Source organism: Pholcus phalangioides, unplaced genomic scaffold, assembly GCF_987345545.1.
Source record: "Pholcus phalangioides strain wild (caught in Gottingen) unplaced genomic scaffold, Ppha-v1.0 ptg000039l_1, whole genome shotgun sequence".
Taxonomy (NCBI): Eukaryota; Metazoa; Arthropoda; class Arachnida; order Araneae; family Pholcidae; genus Pholcus; species Pholcus phalangioides.
Window position 1 is genome coordinate 23,615,640 of NW_028301625.1, and position 21,365 is coordinate 23,637,004.

The window sequence follows — 21,365 nt, forward strand, 5'->3', positions numbered from 1 at the left end:
GATAGTTAGCTAATTCTAATAAGTATAAATAGTACTTCGTAGCTTAATACTTTTTTTAGAGGGTGTTGTATTCTTTATATACATATTTATTTTATTCTTCGTGATTTAGTGCTGAGCATTCTACTTTACGTAATTTTTTCGTATAATCTCTTACGTATATTTTGCATAGTAATGTATTTTACATTATTTTAATTTCCAGTTAACGTTTCTCATTTTCGTATTGTTAAGTATTATTATTATTATCTAGCTTTAGCAATAGTGTTAGTATGCCTCGACCTCGACTAGTGTTGTGTAGAGCTTGCGACGGGAGGTTTCCCTGGTCTAGGGGTATAGTAGCTGATAGTTTCAATTGTAAAGGGTGCTTGGATAGAAAAAGGCTGGAACACGAGGTCGAAGCTTTACGGGAAAAAGTTAGGGTGCTAGAGGGTCCGGTTATAACGGACCCTCTGGTCGTCGAGCCACCTATTGATGAAGAAGCAATCTCCACGAACAACGACATTTTAGAGGGCGAATGGGAGGTCGTGGATGAGGTAGAGGGGGATAGTGATAGGGGTTTAATCATCGGCGATTCTATGGTTAGGGAACTTGGGAACCGAGTGTGTAGGGATTTTCGGGGTTTCGAGCGCTGTTGTCTTCCTGGGGGGAAGATTGGCAACGTTCGAGACGTTTTTCATCGCCGAAAGTTGCCCTTGCGGGTGATTCTGTGGGTGGGAACAAATCAGGTAGGAGCGAATATTAGTGAGTCTCTGTCAGAATACCGGGATTTACTATTATCCGCTAGGGAGGGGGGTTCAGATGTGGCAGTGATTCCAGTGCTGCCAAGGGGTAGTAGGGGATATAGGAGTAGGATCCACCAATTCAATATAGGCCTGAAGGACATTTGCTCCTCACTTGGGGTCACGTTCTTGGAGCTTCCCGCATTTACCGATAGGTGGCTTCGTTCGGATGGGATCCATCTTAATAAGAGAGGGGTCTGGGAGGTTTACGATAGTCTTAGGTCAGGTTTTTTACTCCCAGACCACGTAGTCGGGAATGCGGGTTAGTTAATGATAATCACAACAGTACTGACGGGGAATTACCCACCTCTGACTTGGATGGCTTCTCGATTGACAACAAACCACCGGGCAAATTAAAATGTGTGTTAATAAATGCCAGGAGCTTGGGTAACAAGAAAGATTTTTTAGAAACTATGATAGTTGTGGAGGACTTGGATCTTATAGCCATTACAGAATCTTGGGCAAACGATGGGGATGAATCTTTCTTACACATCTCCGGATACGATACTTTTTTGAGAAATAGATCTGATAGGAAAGGGGGTGGAGTGTTGATATACGTGAAATCATGTTTGAAGGCTAGAGAGTGTAACGTGCAGAGAAGTGATATTGAAACCATATGGGTTGAACTTGAGAACAAAAGACGTCATAAGCTTATTGTTGGGGTTTGTTACAATCCACCGAATAGGGATCAAAATTATATCGCCAAAATGCATGATGAAATTTCCTACATGTGTAAGCGAAAGAGGGTTCTCATACTAGGGGATTTCAATTACCCGGGTATTGATTGGGAGAACCTTTCATCTGGAAATCAGTATGAAAGAGACTTTCTTAAGTTGGTGCTCGAAAATTTTTTGTATCAGCATGTATCAGAAGCCACTAGGGGTACTGCTATTTTGGATTTAGTTCTTACTAGTTCTGAGGATCTAGTTGAACATGTTTCGGTGGGGGAAGAGTTTTCTTCCAGTGATCATCGTATCGTCAGATTTCTCTGTAACTTTTCCTCGGGTAAGGTTGATAACAAAAGACTGGTTCCTTGTTTTCGGAGAACTAACTTTGATGTTTTGCGAAGAAGGTTAGCGGAAGTTTTCAAAGACCGGTTGGAATCAGTAGGGGTGGTAAGTCAATGGGAAGAATTTAGTACGAAGCTGTCCTCTGTTTTGCACGACGTCATACCCTTTGTTCGAAAAAAGCGTGTTTGTACATCACACCCTCTATGGTTCACGGATAGCGTGCGGAACCTTTATCTTGAAAAGAAAAGAGCATTCAGAGAGTATAAAAGTGGACGAGGTGACCTATCATTGTTTACTGATAAAAGAAGACTGTTGAAGAAAGCGATAAGGGATAGTAAAAAGCAAGTTGAATCTAGGTTGGCAGATAACATTGGCTCTGACCCAAAATCATTTTTTCGATACGTCAATAATGGATGTAAGGGGACAGTTGGCCCCCTCTCGATAGGAGGCTCAAAAGTAGAGAGCAATGTAGGCATGTGTAGTGCTTTCAATGACTTTTTCGCGTCGGTTTTTAATGGAGATAATGATATTCGATATACGGGTGTTGCATGGGGTAATAAAACGCTCAACGATATTCAAGTGGAAGACGTGGAGGTCCTAAATCTTCTAAGAAATGTATGTGCAAGCAAAGCACCAGGACCAGATGATATCTATCCCAGGGTTCTCAGGGAAGGTGCTAATGAATTGTTGGGGCCAGTCGCACAGATATACAGGAGTAGTGTTGCTGAGGGTATCGTCCCGAGAGATTGGAAACTGGCTAACGTTGTTCCTATATTTAAGAAGGGTAGTAGAGAAGTGGTGTCTAATTATCGTCCAGTGAGTTTGACGAGCTCCCTCTCGAAAATTTTGGAAATTATCATCAAAAGGCAGTTTGTGAAGTGGATAGACGAGAATAATGTATTGTCGGATAATCAGCATGGGTTCAGGAAGGGGAAGTCATGTGTAACTAACCTCCTTTGCTTCTATGATTACGTGACTAAGGCTTTGGGTAAGAGCAAAAATGTCGACGTGGTTTACCTTGATTTCCAGAAGGCATTCGATCGGGTCCAACATGGCAAACTCTTGAAGCGTTTACACGAGATTGGAATAGGGGGCAACTTGCTGAATTGGATAGAATCGTGGTTAAGAGATAGGTCACAACGAGTTATGGTGAACGGGGAATTCTCTGGTTGGACAGACGTCACAAGTGGAGTTCCTCAGGGAAGTGTCCTTGGCCCCATACTTTTTTCACTTTTTATCGATAAACTCGATCAGGGTATCGATGGAATTACTAGCAAATTCGCAGATGATGTGAAGCTAATGGGGGTAATCGGGAATGAAAGCGATAGGGAGTTGCTCCAGACCAACTTAAACAAGATTGCAGCATGGGCAAATGAATGGAGCATGACGTTTAGCGTAGATAAGTGCATGGTCGCTCATTTTGGTTCGAACAACCCACGGTACTCTTACGAGTTGAATGGTGTCACTATCCCGGATGCAACTAGAGTCACCGATTTGGGAATTCTCATTGACGAGCGACTTAAGTTTTCTGAACATTGTTCAGCGGTTGTCAAAAAATCGAATAGAATGCTTGGTCTCATTTTCAAAAAGGTCTCTTCGCGTTCTCCTAAAGTCATTCTTCCGCTTTTTCGAGGCTTAGTTCGTCCTGGACTGGAGTATGCTGTAAGGTTTTGGAGACCATACCTACAGAGGGACATAGACTTGGTTGAAGGGGTGCAGAGAAGAGCTACGCGTGTCCTTATTGGCACACAGGGCTTGAGTTATGAAGAAAGACTTCATTTTTTGAATATGTTTACATTGGATGAACGCAGGTGTCGAGGAGATATGATCGAAGTGTTCAAAATTTTCAATGGGATGGATAGGATGGACCATGAACTTTTAGTACACCGCCAATCGACTGCTTTTACAAGGGGACACCAGTATCGATTGGTGAGGGACAATGCAAGGTTATGGTGTCGCAGGGAATTTTTCTCCAATAGGGTTGTTAATAAATGGAATAGCTTACCCCCGGAGGTAGTAAATTGTAACACAATTGACACGTTTAAAAAGAAATACGATAAACATGTTGGGGTAAATCGGGAAGCTATCCATTCTTAGAATAAGACAACCATAAGTATTCTTTATGGGCATTGTATAATATTTTATCATGTGTATATATTGTTTGTAATTTGTGTTAATTGCATTTTTAATTGGGTTGCTGTATTTTTGAAACATATGACAACCATATTTTTATGGGCATCTTTTTATCAGCCACCTCGTTGGGCATTTTGCCTGTTGTGGTGTTGTATTTGTATTTGTATTTGTATTTGTACTTCCTCCAAATATTGGTGGACTTTCTTACAACCCAGCTCTCCGATCTAAAAGGCATTGATTATAACTTGTCAAAACTTTCTATCCTCGTTCTCCTGCATATCAAGTGCACACAAGTAGTACCTATGAAAACATTATCAATGCTCAATTTTTTTTTACAGTCATATTAGACATTCATTTTGTGTGGTTAAGAAAGGAATTTCAGTATTCTTGATTTTTAGCAAAAAAACTATACTGTAAATAGATTTTTTTTTTTTTGAAAAATGACTACCGTAAATCAAAGAATCTTCATCCAGTCTTTTTTGTTTTTATGCCAATATTTAATTTGATTAATGGAAATCGTGTTGTTTCAAATAAATACGTTCATTCAATTAAATTTGTGTATACATGAACATCGATAATAGTTGATGCGTCGAGATTAATCTTTTACTGAAAATAAATAGACGTACTCTTTAAATAAATCACGGCTGAATCGGATCAGTACAAAGTGAAAATAGTAAAACCAGATATTAGAAGAAATGATTTTTTTTTAAGCAAGAAGCTTAAGGAAGTAAAACGGATGGGTCGATGATGTTAAGGATGGAAATCGCTAACTTGACAGTTCAATTTCCTCCAAATATTGGTGGACTTTCTTGCAGCACAGCTCCGATCGGAAAGGGCTCGCTCTGTGTTTAAACGGCATCGGCTATAACTTGTTAAAACTTGCTCTCCTCGTTCTTTTGCATATAAAGTTCAAACAAGTAGTACCTATGAAAACAGGTTAGAGAATCGTGTAGGATTTTCTATGAAAATCGGGTAATTTACGACTTGCTGCTTCAGCAATATTTTAGGTTTCTGGAAAACATTTTGGTGGGTCTTCCGAATATGTGTGGATAAGAGAGTAAAATAATATACTATATTAAGTTTCTTTGACATCTACCTTCCAGATAGAAAATTGGCTAAAAATAATAGGATTACGGCTGAAAAATATTACTTCGATTTATAATATTATCATGAAAAGCTGAAAATACAAAATCGAAAAATAAACATTCACTATTTTTTTGGAATTGAATAAATTTTTTCGATACCTTTCGTGAAATAATGTTCAACTAATTCCGTTCCGTATCGATATTTTAGTTAATGAAAATTAAATAATGGATTGATATTTTTTTCTTGATGTACAGAAACGAATGAAAATTATTTTTCATGATTATATATATATATATATATATATGAATTCGTGATGCCTTTGCAATCGAAAAAACGGGCCAAGAGCCAAATAGTTTCAGACATGAAATCCCTTAGGTACGCTGAATGAAATGAGTAGATGATAATGGCTTATGGGTATGATGGTGCTTTTGAAAAAAGAATAATCAGTTGTGATATATTTTTCACAGCTGAAACCATGTACTGATTGTCGAAATACAGAAAAGGAGAGGGTGGAGAGAATTTTGATATTTTTTATTTCATTTCGAATAGTGAAGTTATTTTTCTCTGTATCATATATACGCTCGTTTATTTTGGATATAAAGTTTTTGTTTCGTTTTCTGATATATGAACTGAATCACTCCAAAAGCGGAATCGTAAAATTTTATTGCACCCTTGTGGAGAACCATGTGGGTGTGTTATTTCGTAATAGTTTGGTCGGCGATTTGTGACTATATCAGACTCTCGTATTGAACACCAAATTCTCCTGTGGACCAATAAAACGGATAATGTCGATCGACTCAAACACAGTAGTCCAGATGTGTATACAACCTTGACCCAAAAGTATTATGTAGTTTTTTTTTTTCGTTTTCAGGTGCGAAAAATAAACTATTGTAACATAAATGTGCTTTTGAATATTAAAAATACAAACATAGCACTGAAAGTAAGAAAATTTCTTAGTGCAAAAAAAATTTACATGATTTATTGAAGTGGCTCCAAATTGGGGTTTCTGAACCCCCAGGGGATCGCAGTCCTTTACTCGGGGTCCACGGCGCAATTGTAGAATTATTTAAAAAAATTGATGCCAAGTTGGAACAAAATAGATAATGTAAATAAATTACTTCAACCCTTACAGCGAAATCCCGAGATATCTCGTCAAACTTGATCTGCTTTATTTCGGTCACCCCGAAATATCTCGGATTCTTAACACGCTTTTATTTTCAATGTGGCAGTTTTAATGTGGACCAAGAAAATTTTAAAAGCCACTTTAAAAGTTACTAACGGGTAAAAGAAAGTTACTAACTGAAGTTTTTACGGAAGTTAAATTACTTATATATAAGGGTTCTCCTACCTTTTAACGAGGGAAAAAGCTTTCTTATGTAGAAATATTGCTAAAAAATACTATTTATCCATTGATTTATTTCAAAATTTTACCACATATGTTTGATTATGTATGCTATTCTATGCCAGTACAACATTTTACATATTTCTAACATTTAATTTTTTACAAATTAAAAAAAAAAACGCATGAAACATAGTATAACTTGTGTGCATGATAAAATAACGTGACATCAAAAAAATCGAATAAAAATTGATTCAAAATAAAGAAAATTGTTCAGTTCGCATAAAACTACTAAAAAATTATCAAAAAAATTTAAAAAGTTTCCAAATTTAAAATTTAATTTTGAATAAGATTGACAAAATAAAATCTCAATCTTTTTCATCTGATCTTTCTCATTATCTGTTATGAACTGAACAGTTTACTTTATCTTGAATTATTTTTTATTCAATCACATTGATTTCATTGAGTTGTATCATGTTGCGAGCTGTTTTTAGTGTATTTTTTCTGAAAAATTGTAAAAAATTAAGTATTGAAGATATGTAAAATTTTGTACTGGCATAGGATAGTATATACAAAGAAATATATGTGGTAAAAATTTAAAATAAATCAATGGATAAATTATATTTTTAATAATATTACTACGTGAAAAAATTTCTAATATATTGAAAAGTAGAAGACCCATTATAAAGCTGAAAAGCACCGCTGCAACGTTGGTAGACTGCAGTAGTAATATTTTTATGATTTGACAAAAATTTTACTTGTGGTGACATCTCTCGATATGAATATGAAATGGTTTTTTTTAGTTCTTTTGCAGTCGAGTAAATGGAATTGCTATCACATTACATTGGCTAGCACGGCTTGTCAAACCGTAAAACAATTTGGACGCCAGCAAAATTTTATAGGCACCAAGCATTTTTCCTCTGACAAAATCGGTGCAAAATGGTGTATTTTTTCTCTTGTATGGGACTTAAGACCCCTTTTCATGCTGGCAGACACGTTGACATAATTTCATTATTTAATTAATAATGTATTTAATAATGATGAATTCTGCTGTCCCCAGACTTTTTTCACTTCAGTTATCATACATGAAAAAATTAGGCGCCAATATTAATTTTTTAGTCTTGGATTTGTGTCAAGTCTTGTTTACTATGTAGTACTGCATAGAACATATATGCTCAACCCATGCCCCGCGTGACAAATGTGGCCCGCGACCTCAAACCTAATTTTGTAAAAATTAACTATATATAAGCGACATACATTTAAAAGTCACTTAAGTGCCCCGTGGCATATTTATAGAGCACTTAAATGACCCGTCGCACATTTACAGCGCTTTTAACTGGCACGCGGCACATTTAAAACACACATAAGTGGCGTGGGGCACAGTCACAAAGTATCTTAAGTGGATCGGGATGCAGTTCCACATCACTCAAGTTAACCGAGGCACAGTTCTAGATCACTCGATTGGGCAACAACACATTTCCTGATCTCTCAAGTTCTCCACGGCACATTTACACATAATTTGAGAGGCCCGTGGCACATTCCTAGATAAATCGTGATCCGCGTCATATTTATAGATCCTTTGAGCGACCCGCGGCTCATAGCTTTTAGGTGGCTCGCTGCAGATTTTACAGATCACTTGTTTGGCCCACGACACCTTTTCAAATCAATTAAGTGGCCTGCATTTTTCTAAACGTTGAACCCACCCTTGGTACAGAATGTCCTCCATTGTTCGAGAACATTCTCGCTGTAGATGGCGATATTTTCTGCTGCTATAAATGGGGGGGGGGGGGATCCACGACTACAAGTATTTGGGAACCTTTGAGTTATGGAACTTCTCAGGTGATCGTTTTTTGCTCTATAGATTTAAACCAAGGGTTCTCAACCTTGTAGGGAGTGCGGGCCATTTTATAAGTTTAGAAACGTGTCACCGGCCACTTAAGTGCTTTAAAAATATGCTGCGGATCACTTAACGGTTCTGGAACTTTGCCACGGGTCACTCAAATGATCTGGGAATGCGCCGCGGGCCAGTGGAGTGATGTGGAGCTGTACTACGGGCCGCTTAAGTTCTCCGGAACTATAACGCGTGTCAGCCTCAATGATGTGCAAATAAATCACGGATCACTTGAGTGATCTCAAAATCTGGACCACTTGAGTGCTGCGGAACAGTATCGCGGGTCACTCAATGATCGGTAAATACGTCGCGATCACTTAATTGATCTATAAATTGGCCGCAGGTCACTTAATTGATCTATAAGTTGGCCGTAGGTCACTTAAGTAATCCATTAAAGTACCATTGGTCAGTTGAGTCATCTGTAAATATGCCGTGGGTCAATAAAGTAGTCTGGAAATGTGCCGCAGGCCACTTGAGTAATCTGTGAATGTGCCGTACGTCACTTAAGTGATCCGTAAATGTGCCATTGGTCACCTGAGTGATCTGTAAATATGCCATGAGTCAATCGAGCAATCCGGAAATGTGCCACAGGCTACTTGAGTGATGAGGAGTTGTACCAAAAGCCGCTCAAGTGATCTGGAACTGTGCCGTGAGCCAGTTGAGTGATCTGTGAATGTACCGCGAATCAATTAAGCGATCTGAAAATGTGTCGTCGGTCACTTGAGTGATCTTTAAATATACCACGGGTTATTTAAGTTAATTGTAAATGCACCGCTCAGTTCTTTTTTAGAAAATTAGGTTTGAGGTCACGGACCATGGGTTGACCATGCACGATTTAAACCAGTGTTTCCCAAAGTGGGCAATATCGCCCTCCTGGTGGGCGATGGAATGGTTCGGGGGGGCGGTAGAAGCTACGGATTTAACATAGGACCCTATGGGTTTACTTAAGTTTGGGGGCGATGATAGGGAAAACATTGCTGATGAAAGGGGGCGACGGAACAAGAAGTTTGGGAAACTATGATTTAAACAATCGATAATCACAAGTAATTTGACAAACATTTTCAAAACTGGTATTTCGACGAAATAAACTCTTATACACAACGTTTTCACCGCAGATTGAAACTCTTATTTCTTATCCAATGGAACTAAAAGTTTTCGTGCCAGAAAATATCTTGTTTTTCTCTTTAAAAAAAAAAAAATCCTTCGTTTTTTTTTTTTGTTATTTGATTTATTTATTTATTTATTCGTAACTCATTTCAACGTGCTCAGGGGTTCAGATTGGACTTCGGGGATTTATTGTATATTTATGTGTTCATCAGTAGAACGACCTGTGGGTTTCACACAAGTGCTTTCTCCTCACTCAAGTGACCTCGGCATGCATTATTTACGATTGCCAAGAATTTCAACAACATGAGAGAGGTGAATAACTACAGCTGTAAGACTGACTCTTCGTAAGAAAACACAACGCAGAGAGAGAGAACCTCACAAACTCAAATAAATATATCTCTCTTGTGTCTTCTACCCACGGAAACAAAATATCCAATTTCAGAAACACCAAGAGTACACAATATTGTGCCACCTATTTTAATTGACAATTTTAAACGCCGTTTTTTTTTTTTAAATTCAAAGACCCACGTTTTGTTATCTTTTTTCAAAGGTAATTTTAAACAAAAATATTTAAGCATTAAGAGGTCCCATACCTTTTAACAGGGTCGAACGCCTTAAAAATTATGATCTGGTAGAAATGGCATTTTGAAAACATTATTTAAAGCATACATGCTCAACCCAAGGTCCGCTGCTCTCGGAGTCATCCGACGTGATCGGTGACTTAAAATCTAATTTTGTAAAAAAATGAACCAGGCGGCACATATCCAGATCTCTTAAGTGTCCCACGGCATATTTAATGCTACGCTCACTCAAGTGACCTGCTTCACAATTTCAGAGCATTTAAGCATTAATGCAGTACAGTTCCGCATTACTTAAGTTTTCAAAGCTTTTAAGGTTTAAATTTATCCGCCAGAATTATCATAAAAATAAAATCACGGTAAAAGGGATGCTACAGAGCAAAATAAAAAAGTTGATTCTCTTCAGTGAAATTTCAAAGGGGACAAAAAATTACCGTTCCAATGTGACGCCTTTTGGTGTCTAAATAAGGCGCCAAGCTTGTTGAAACATATTATTTAAACTTAGAGACCTGAAATTGTTATTAAATTCATACTGAAATGTCATTAAAGCATTTTTAGCAAGAAATATACATTGTTAAGAAATTTGGATTTGAATATTCCTTGTCCCCTTTAATATTTTTTTTAATTTATATAATTTGAATTCATATTTGTAATTCATATTTGCATCTAAACAGAAATATCCTCATGTTTTCTCTCGAGTGGCTACGAAATATTACAAATTATTTCCTAATCTAGTTCAATTAAATATTACCAGTCATAAATCGCCGAGTGATCAAAACCAGTTTTGCATATTTTAATAGCAATCGACATTGAAAAGAATAAAATATTCATTAGAGAATACATAAAATTTTCAAATAGAAATTCAAAATAATATTATTTGATGATAAATTTTACGACTCTTTTTGATTAACCTAATATTTAATATAATGCAATAAATTTTTGATAGCCGAAAATTATTTCTATTTTTATACGACTCTCCATCATAATTTCCATGAATATTAACATCTTGAAATTGAAAAATACTTCATACATTAATTTAATTAGTTAATAGAATAAACTTTATTTTCATGTGTTTTCTATAATTACGCATAAATATCCATCCAAATATATTTTCTGATATAAATAATCACACTAATAATCATATTAAAAAAATACATTTTTATATTTATATTTTTAATTGAATCATTGATGGAAATTTCACGCTTTTAAGGAAATGAAAACGGTGACTGAAATTTTATATATGTGTTACGATGAATGTGATTAATCGGATTATTACATATAATAACCGGTTATTATGCAAAATCACTGAGCATTTTGGTATGTTTTATACATTTCCCTAAATTTATCACTTTTAACGGCGATTATGCATAGTTGGTGAATTCGTTAATAATACATAATAATACATTAATACATAATAATTAGTTAATTAATACATAATAATTAGTTAATTAATACATAATAATTAGTTAATTAATACATAATACCGAACTGTCATGTCGTTTTTGCACATGATAAATCGTACTATATATATCATATGCTATACATGTATTGTATCATTACATCGGGGTATGATCGTAAAATTTGTTGTATCGGGGTCCGACTATATTCATTAGAATATAGGCTCATTTGGAATTGTTTTCATGTTTATCAAATTCACCAACTACACTTGGTTATTATGCATAATCGCAGGTAAAAGTGATATTGTTTTCAATATTTATCAAATTGACCAACAATGCTTGTGTATTATGCATATTCGCTGGTAAAATTGATAAATTCACCAAACTTACCAAGACGATTGGTAAATATGGATAATAACTGATTTATCATATTTACCGTAACATACAGGGTGGATCCGACCTATTCTGCCGAACGAAATGGGGTGATAGAACAGCCCAAGTGGATTATGCAACAACCAACCCTGTCCTATCTCGAACCGTTTTCGAATTATGGTGGATAATCGATTATGGGGAAAAAATGTGTCAAGTCTGAAAAAACCCGGATTTGTGAAGTTTCTGAGATAGACATCCACGCAAACTAAGCACATATTTGGAAAGCGCAGAAAAAATCCTATCAGGTCACACCAATTTCATTTGAATATCTGTATTTAATGGCAAGCGACAGGCGCTGAAAATGACTGGCGAAATTCAAAATCGAATTTTATCAAAATTTTTAATTGACAATTGCGCAAACACCCTTCTAGCTACAATCGGTCAAATTTGCCAAAAACCTTTTCCATTCTAGCATCTTTCGAAAGAGTCTAGAATATACCAAATTGGTCTCCTAGTTCAGAAGAAATTCAGTCGTTTGTTTGCAATACATCACTGTGAAATCTGCGTTCGTCGAAATAATTTTAGTAGGTTTTCGCGACAATTCGATTTTCACTCTTCACCGATCTCTCAGCGCTTGTAGCTCACCATTAAATACGGATATCCTGTAGATAGAGGTAGTGTCACCTTATAGGATTGCTTTTTTGTGCAAAATAAAATTGTCGCCAAAATCTGTAACCGCCAATTCCGAATTTTCGATGAATATCTACTTCGACACACGCTGATTTCAGTGATGAATTGCAAACAAAAGACTAAATTTAACCTGAACCAGAAATTCGATATGGTTTATTGTAAGCTGTTTCGGAAGCTGGTAGAATGAACAAGTTTTTGGCAAATTCGACCGATTGTAGCTAAAAAGGTGTTCGATTGTAGCTAGAATTGGCGATTAAAAATTTTGGCGATAATTTTATTTTGAACTTTGCCATTCTTTCAGCGCTTGTAACTCGCTATTAAAACCAGATATTTCGATGAAATTGGTGTCACTTTATAGCATTTTTTTCTCTTTTCCAATTGCGTGTAGGTCTCTCAGAAACATCACAAATCCGGGTTTTTTCAGACTTGACGCATTTTTTTCCATAATCGATTATCCACCATAATTCGAAAACGGTTTCAGATAGGACAGGGTTGATGGAATGCTTCATGATCCACTTGGGCTCGTCGATCACACCCCCCCCCCTTCTTTTAGCAGAATAGATCGGATTTACCCTGTATATTTTAAAGTTCGCAAGTTAGTAAGAAGACTACTACGTCCCTAAGCCGCATTTTACTGGCGAACCGTTGATGATAGACATCCTTTCAATTAGAAAAAAAGTATCCAAATAACGTCTCGACCTCATATACACCGTTCATATTGAAAGGGGTTGTATACTTATTAAAATACAAAAATTAACTGCGTATAAAACCCAAATTAGAAAGTCGTTTCCTTGTCTCTTCTGAGGCCAACAAAAAAAAAAAATCTTCCACTTTTCTAAGTGGAAGTTTCAAGAATTCACTGAACTATTTGAATTCACAAATTGGAGAAAAATTGGGAAAGAACAGCATAACTAAAGGAAAGAAGTGATGTCTGTCAGTTTTTGCTGTTCTTTCCCAGTTTTGTCCATTTTATTTAAAATTAAAATATCTCATCGATTATTACGTGGAAATGTTTTGTTGGCATCAGGAGAGACAGAGCAACAACTTTCTAATTGGGTTCTTGGGCACGGGGTGTCCATATAAAAAGTTGGTTTTTTTTCATTTTAATAACTATACAACCCTTTGCAATATGAAAGACGTATCTGACTTCTACAAGTTATTTGGATACTCGTTTCTAATTGGAAGTATGCCTCCAAGATCAACGATTCACTAGTAAAATGTGGCCGAGGGACTTTCCTTACAACCCTGTATATTCTTTTTAATAAAGCAAATATTTCATGACTACTTTAAAATACAAACTTGGTCTTCTCAAAATCTTTCCCAAAGGTCGGAAAAACGTCAGTTTTCAAAATATCTAATATATATAAATAATATATATATATATATATATATTATTATTATTTTCTTTTTAAGGGTTTTTATTTTACTTCACCCCTTTATTTTATTTTATTTATTTTTTTGGTTTCCTTATATTTTTCTTTTCTTCCTGTTTCCGCGATATTTTTCTTTGGACTTGCATCGTTTCTTCTAGAGAAACCGGATGCGAAATGCTCTTATGAAAAACGATCTGCAAATATTCTTTTTGGCCATTCTTTTCGTTATTTTTCTTGCAGTTTCATTCCATAGATCCGCCTTAAGCGTGGACGTGGGAGATTTTCCACCCAAAGGATGAAGTTCTCTATTCTTTTCTCTTCTCAAAGAACATTCTGTGTCTCAAGTGTCAATTTTTCTTCTTCTTCATATATATATATATTTTACTTCCTTCAGGATTCAAAAACAAACTTTTGTTCTTGCTCTGCTGCAAACACGAATCACAAAATTATATACAGTACTTTTTCCTCAGACTTTTTGTACGGAAATTTTAAAAAAGTAATATTATTAATAGAATAAGAGAAAGAGACCTTAAGGAAAATATTCCTATTTCCAAAATTGTTTAAAAAAAAAATACTGTTTGGAATTTGATATGATTGTTCTTAACTCTATATTTTGAATGGCAGAATTGTTGTTGTAGAATGATGATATGGAGGGGTTGTAATCGGTTTTTATATACAGGTTGAAAATTATATACAATACCTTTTCTCAGACTTTATGTACGGAAATTTAAAAAAAAGTAATAATGTATTATTGATAGAATATTATATAAGAGAAAGTCCTGAAGAAAGAAAAATATTCCTATTCCAAAATTTCTAAAAAATTCTGTTTGGAATTTGATATGGTTGTGTTCAAACGGAAGAATTGTTGTTATACATGGATTGCACTTGGTTTTTTTATAGGGTGAAAACTTTTCAACTCGTATAACCCGTGGACCGTTGATTATGGAGAAACCTACTTTTAATTAGGAAAACTATTTTAATAACGCGACCAATTTAGAAATATGACATTTTTTTCAGTAGGGGCTGTATATGTATCGCGATGCATAATTTAATTTTTTTATGCGGTCCTCCGTGTTCTAACTTCCAACTAGAAAGTTCATGCCCTGTCCGTGCTATGCCAAACAAAAAAAAATTCTATGTTTAGAACATGTGTGGAACAAGTATAGCTTTTCTTTATTATATGCTGTTCTTTCCCTCATTTTCAGCTACTTTTGAACTCAAATATCTCGGCTGACAATGCAATTCGGAACATAGAATTCTTTGTTTTGCGCTCAAGAGTGCCAGAACAACAACTTCCCGATTCAAGTCAGTGGATAGGAAGACCGTATAAAAATTTAATTTTGTATCTAAATACATGCTATTGCCCTTATTAAAATCAATGACATATTTAAAATTATATATTATTTAAATACTTGGTAATATAAACACCGTTTATTAGAATATAAATGTACCATTGGTAATATAAACGTACTTTCAATTGGAAGTAACCAAATAACGTTCCAATTTCAGATGTGTCATTTTTTTTATTCTGCAGGATCTACATGTAATGAGTGACAAAATTTGATTTTTATATGTTTCCCTTTGTCCCCTTAATTCTTATTAAAACGTTGTGCACTGTCTTTCCTAAGTAAAAGAAACATCCATGTTTCTAAGTGCCATATATCAGCCGAGCTATCTTAGTTCATAATCACTGAAAAAGAGAGAAAGGCGGTCTTTATTAAGAAACAAACTCGACAAAAAAATGGAAACATTCTTTTGCAGTTTATTGTAACTTTTCTCCATTCTGAGATGTCCCCTTGATTGTCAATCAGCAATATCTCAGCGAATATTGAATAAAGGTTGTTTCTCCCCTCATTTTCAACGAATTTCTAAACAAAATTTGCAGAAATCCGTGCTCAGCGGGGATGGCCCGAATTGAATTTAGACTTAATTTAAAAATTACTTTCAAAGTTCGTTAACAGATGTTGCGGCATTCTGAGTAATTAAAAATACATAAAGTTAGTTTCAAAATCTCAACTGAGACGTTTGCGCGGGTTCCTGAAATTTTTATTCTGGGACTAAACGATGTTGTTTCTACAAATGGTGGATATTTTGAAAACATCGTATTTTAGTTTTTCCAGACTGCGGTGCCATCCAGGAGCGTGCGCAGGATTGACCTTTGCAGAGCCCACAACGTGTTTGAAGGGGCACAAGGAATTTCTTACTGGGAAGTTTTAGTTACTCGCCTTTTTAAAAAGCATTTTAAATTAACAGAAAATGATTAAGATGAGATAGCGTATAAAGGCACAGTACTTTCTTTCAAAATTTCAGTTAGTTTACAAAGATATTTGGAAATATTTAAAAATGTTTACCGTCTTGGAGGAGGGGGCACGTGTCTCCTGTGCCCTATCTGCTTACGTCTCTGGTGTCATGTGTTGCAGAAGATCGTTACCGCTTTCTGTCCGACTGAAAAAACATTGTTTTCCCAAGCACAATACAGCAAACGGTGCATTTTTATATAGCTTCCCGTTCTTTCATTCATTTTTTGAATGGGCGCGTCAATTTTGAGACACTCTTGATATGATAAATATTCTCGTAACTGATGCTTATATGTCTGATTTGTTGAATTTCTTATGCATATCTGACTAAGAGTAACCAGATTTAAATTTGTGCATGTTACCCTCTTGTCTTTTCCCACCCTTTTTCTTGTCCCGCCATGCTGATTCAGCAAGAGCATAATTGCATAAAACCTAACCCCAATGTTTACTTCTGATCTGTCCACTCTTGCTAATCAAATAAAAAGTTCTTCGAAGAGGACTTGTCGCCACGGATAAATCCCTTTATCTCCGAGGTTTCCCTTGTCCTTTTCTTGATGAGCTTAAACTCGTTTTCGTCCAATCAGTCTCTAGTCAGATTTACGAAATGAACAGTCCTCCTCTGACCGAAATGCACTACGCATCAGAGCTTTCAGCTTTGTTACGACTGTCATCTAACCCTTTGGTCTGAGTACGACATTTCTTTTAATTTCGTCTTTGTTTGATGACAAAAACGTTCCTTTTACCTCGTTCAAAAAGATATGAAAATTTATCCCAAAATGCTGCCATATTTTGTTAAACTGAATGGGGTATACAGTTATACGAGTGCATGGTGTCTACGATTGATTGAAGCAGTTCGCGATCTTTTATGGCTGAGTCGTTAGAGCGTTTTTCATTAGTAGCTTTAATTCTATTTTAATAAATCGTATAATCGAGGACTTTTTTTTCTTTACTTTCTTTCGCCGATCCACGGCCTCTCTTGTTTTCTCTGGCAAAAGCCTTTTCAAGTTCTCTTTATCAAACTATTTTGTTTTCTTGGGTTTGACTGCAGCCAAATTGCTCATCTGTGACGCTTAGTCAAATTACGAAAAGAAACATCATGTCATCACCTTTAACCAATAGGCATCGCCAAATAGAAAATACCTTTAGATGTGGTTTTTTGGTAACGTTACTCTGTGATGTGTTTTTCATGTGTTAGGATCAGTTGGAAAGTTGGGCCATTGAAATTCAATTTTTCTTTATTTCAAAAATTAATAGTAAAATGTATAATATAAAAGTATATCCCACCATGGCCTCTATGGTGGGTTACTCTACTTGTCTTGCTATAAATTGTCTGTTTAATTCATTATTTCTGAAGCAATGATTGACTTATACTAATTTGTGGTTTGCAACGTTTAAGGTCTCCAAGTTTTTCAATGTTTTTATTTAATTTTTAGTTATATCTCTGTGATGCGATATTACGACAGCTGCAACGTTAGGCCGGGTTCATATGTGCGCAATACGGCAACGCAGCATAACGCAACTCGATGCGAATTGGTTGAAAAATTACAAATTTAGGTTTCAAACTAATCCGTGTCAAGTTGTATACTGCGACGTTTGCCGTATCGTGCCAGTATGAACCCGGCCTTATGTCCCAAAACAAATCTATCACAAATTTTCCTTAGATTTTTTTTTTGTTTGCGACAGTGAAGGGTAAATGGTTTTCCTCAACAATGAGCCCTCACCTGTCTTTCTTCTTCAGAGAACTGACCGCTACAGGACTTGTGTACAATTCAGGCATGTTTGCCGAGTAACTTGAACTGAATTAGAATTCAATTTTAATGTTTTCGGGTTTTTTGACCGACGTGATGTATAGTTTTTGACTTTCGACGTTTCGTTCGCATGGGTGACGAGCATTTTCAAAAATCGCTTTCGAATTTCACTCCCCGTGCGAACGAAACATCGAAAGACAAAAACTATACATTACGTCGGCCAAAAAACCCGAAAACTTTAAAATTGAATTCTAATTTATATTATGGCCACGAAAGTCTTTTTTTTTTTTTCATGAACTGAATGGGCTGATGCCGTAAAATGAAGACTGACACTGCAGAACTCATCTACTTGCAGGATGGTGTTCCACCCACTTTCCGTCATGATGTTCGTCTATTCTTGTGCTCCTTATCGCGAGAACCATGAATCGGACGTGTTGTAAAAGTTGCTTATCAATCTGTTATGGCTTCCAAGCTCTCCCGATTTTACCAATCACATGGCGTTTTTTCGAGTATGTTTATGTAGAAGAGTTTGCGTTCAAGTCTCCTTCAATAGCCAATCTACAAAACTGTGGGTTTTCATCAAATTTGATAGAGAGATGCGTATGGAAGAAACTTACAGGGTGCTTAGAGTTGAGATTTCTAATATTTTCCGACGGACACGTATCAAACACATGTAATGTGGCTACCAAAAACTGTACTGTTATCAAATTTCTATTTTCTCCTACTCAATTGTAAAATTTTGTGATCATTTGCCAAATCACGTACATAAATCTAATCCCGAAACTACTAAAATCATTCGTTGAAAGTCCGTATATTTCAAACAAAGTTATTCAAGAACACATTGCGAAATATTTATAATTTACAAAATAAAAATATAATACTATCAATTAAATAGTAATTCACATTTAAATCAGTGTGATTAATAAATACAAACAAAATTCTCCGAAAATTTACTTGATTCTATTTAAATTCAATCATTTGTGTTCCGATCATGCTCCTTCCTTTATTGCGCAAAATAATGCGCAATAAAGGAAGGAGCATTTATATTCAATAAATGATTTTTCTATTCTATCTAAACAAAGTCCCATTCCATTCTTGAAATGCATAAAAATGAGTTAATACCATATGCCATTACTTAAAACTTATTGTTCGCTTCATTTCTTAGAAATAAAATAAGATTACATATGGTAATGAACGTAAAGCAAAAGTAATGTATACGATGCCATCAGGTTAGCAGCTTGTGTCAAATACTCGAAGAATTCGTAGAACCATCTCATTTCTCGTGAGCTAAAAACTTTTCCTCAATAATTCAATTTTATTCTCGGTGGCAAAGGTGCCAAAATACATTTTTAAAACAAAATGACATCTAAACGCCAACTGACTACTTGCCTCAAGTGATAAATTTTTCTTCCGTAGCAATTTCTAAACATATTCTTGCATCGTCTTTATATTCTTATTTCTTAGTAGAGAATTTTACTGACAACACCTTAAATTCGTTTGATAAGCTAATTATTAAGAAAGTTGTTCTTAAAGTTTCAAGATTTTACTTCTTTTCGAGAGAGCTAGATAGAAATTGTTTTTGCATTCTACTCATATCCTATCACTAAGATATATTTCACATATTGCACTTTCATTTAATAAAATAAGTGAAAAATAAATATATCCCCTATCTAATTTATGACCTGAAATTAATTAAATTAAAATAATTTCCTCCAACACAACGTGAGGATTCCTAGCTAAAGGACAGAAATAATTTAAAATAAATCCAGCCGACCATAATCCTATTTTAAAAATCCTATATTAATAATCCTATTTTTAAATAAATCCATTTAATACATCCATAATTTCATATCTACAAATTTTTCATCTTTATCTGCATTAGGCATCTTCAATGGAGACTTCGGTAAAGTAGATTCGCAATTCTCGGCCTTGCAGGCAAGTGAGGATCTCGGTATTTTATCTGCATCTGGCTTTCCAAAGATGGCTGAGTTGTCTCTGTTCCAATTGTGAAGATGTAACCGCAGATATAGGCACGACGTTCAAGAATTTCAAATGAGATTTTTGTTTCATCAACCCTAGAATATTCATTCTATCTGGAATCTGGCCGTTGGAAGCCCACATTCGGGCACCATAAATATTTCAAAGCAAAAAATACAATATCCAAGTAAATTAGAGTTATAATCTTTTTTACAAAACTAAAACGGGGTGATTCAGAACTCATGGGCAAAACCTTAAGGAATAATAGACCACATCTAAACAACCGATTTTCGTCACACATTGCATGGTCGAACCGTCAGACGGCGCTGTCATTTAACGCATAAAGCGGTTTGGTATTTATCGTCATTTTTATCGTGAATTGCAGAAGGAATGGCTGGTTTCAAGAATCAGAAATAGGGAAACATGCATTTCATGTACATTGCCGTAGACAGGAAGGCTCTGGAAGCCTAAAGACTACCGGTAGAGTTTTTCCACAAGACGCATACACCGGATCGCAAAACGTTTTAGCCATCGCATCGGTTTCTGTACGAAACGGGCATTTTGTGACGTTCTCAAACACTTAGAGCCCTGTCGTCAGAGGCGCCAACATAAAGAGTTTGCCAGTCCTCCCGTATAAACGGGACTCTAGCCCGTATGTATGAGAGGGAGGAGTGCTCTGCATTGTGTATTCATTAATTACTGGACGCTCAGTCCCCTCACAAAATTTATGTGGAGGGGGGGGGGACTGAAACAGCCTCAGCCCCAGGGTTCCATCGCCTATGCCTGTAGCCTGCATACAGCTGGCAAAGGAGCCCGTTCCACACATACACCGGTGCAATCACTTTATAATCCTCCTAGTGGCTCACGACCATCCATTCCATGACAAAAAATGCTTGTTTAGATGTCTATTACTCCTTAAAGCCTACGAGTTCTAAATCAACCTATATAATTTCTCTCTCATTTTTTTAATTATTTAAAATAGTCATGCTTTTGTTTGTCATATTCAAAATTCTATCGGAACACGCGATAGCGGGAAAACCTTTTCACGAAACCGTAAAAAGATTTACAGTCATTATTCATCCTACTCCATGCCGTAATGATGGAGCGTTTTCCGTCCCACCGGTTAATCTCACAAAATACGTATTTTCCAACGCTAAAAATATAATACCAAGTTGAAGAACTGAAACGTGAAGCTCATTTTAATATCCGTCATCTACTTGTCATTTAGTTGGAAGTCTAATTCAGAAAGATATACAGGAGAACGACGACCTCTATTATTTTTATTATTTTATTTTTATACCTTTATTTCTTACAACATCGGCATTATTTCAAAGTATTATCATGATCTCTCTTGAAATTAATAGCAAATAAAGAAATAAAAAAAAATAAAAAAAAGTAAAATTCCCGGAAAGAAAAAAAGGTGAAAGCGAATACTTCATGACTGATTAAAAAAATAAAATTTCAATTTTTTTTTCTGGTTTTATTTTTTGTCTTATGCATTTCGATTCGAATTAGCCTAATGTCTTTTTTTTTTAACTCATGCGGAAGACTAACGAAAAGAAAAGGATTTTCATGATGTCGGACTGCATTT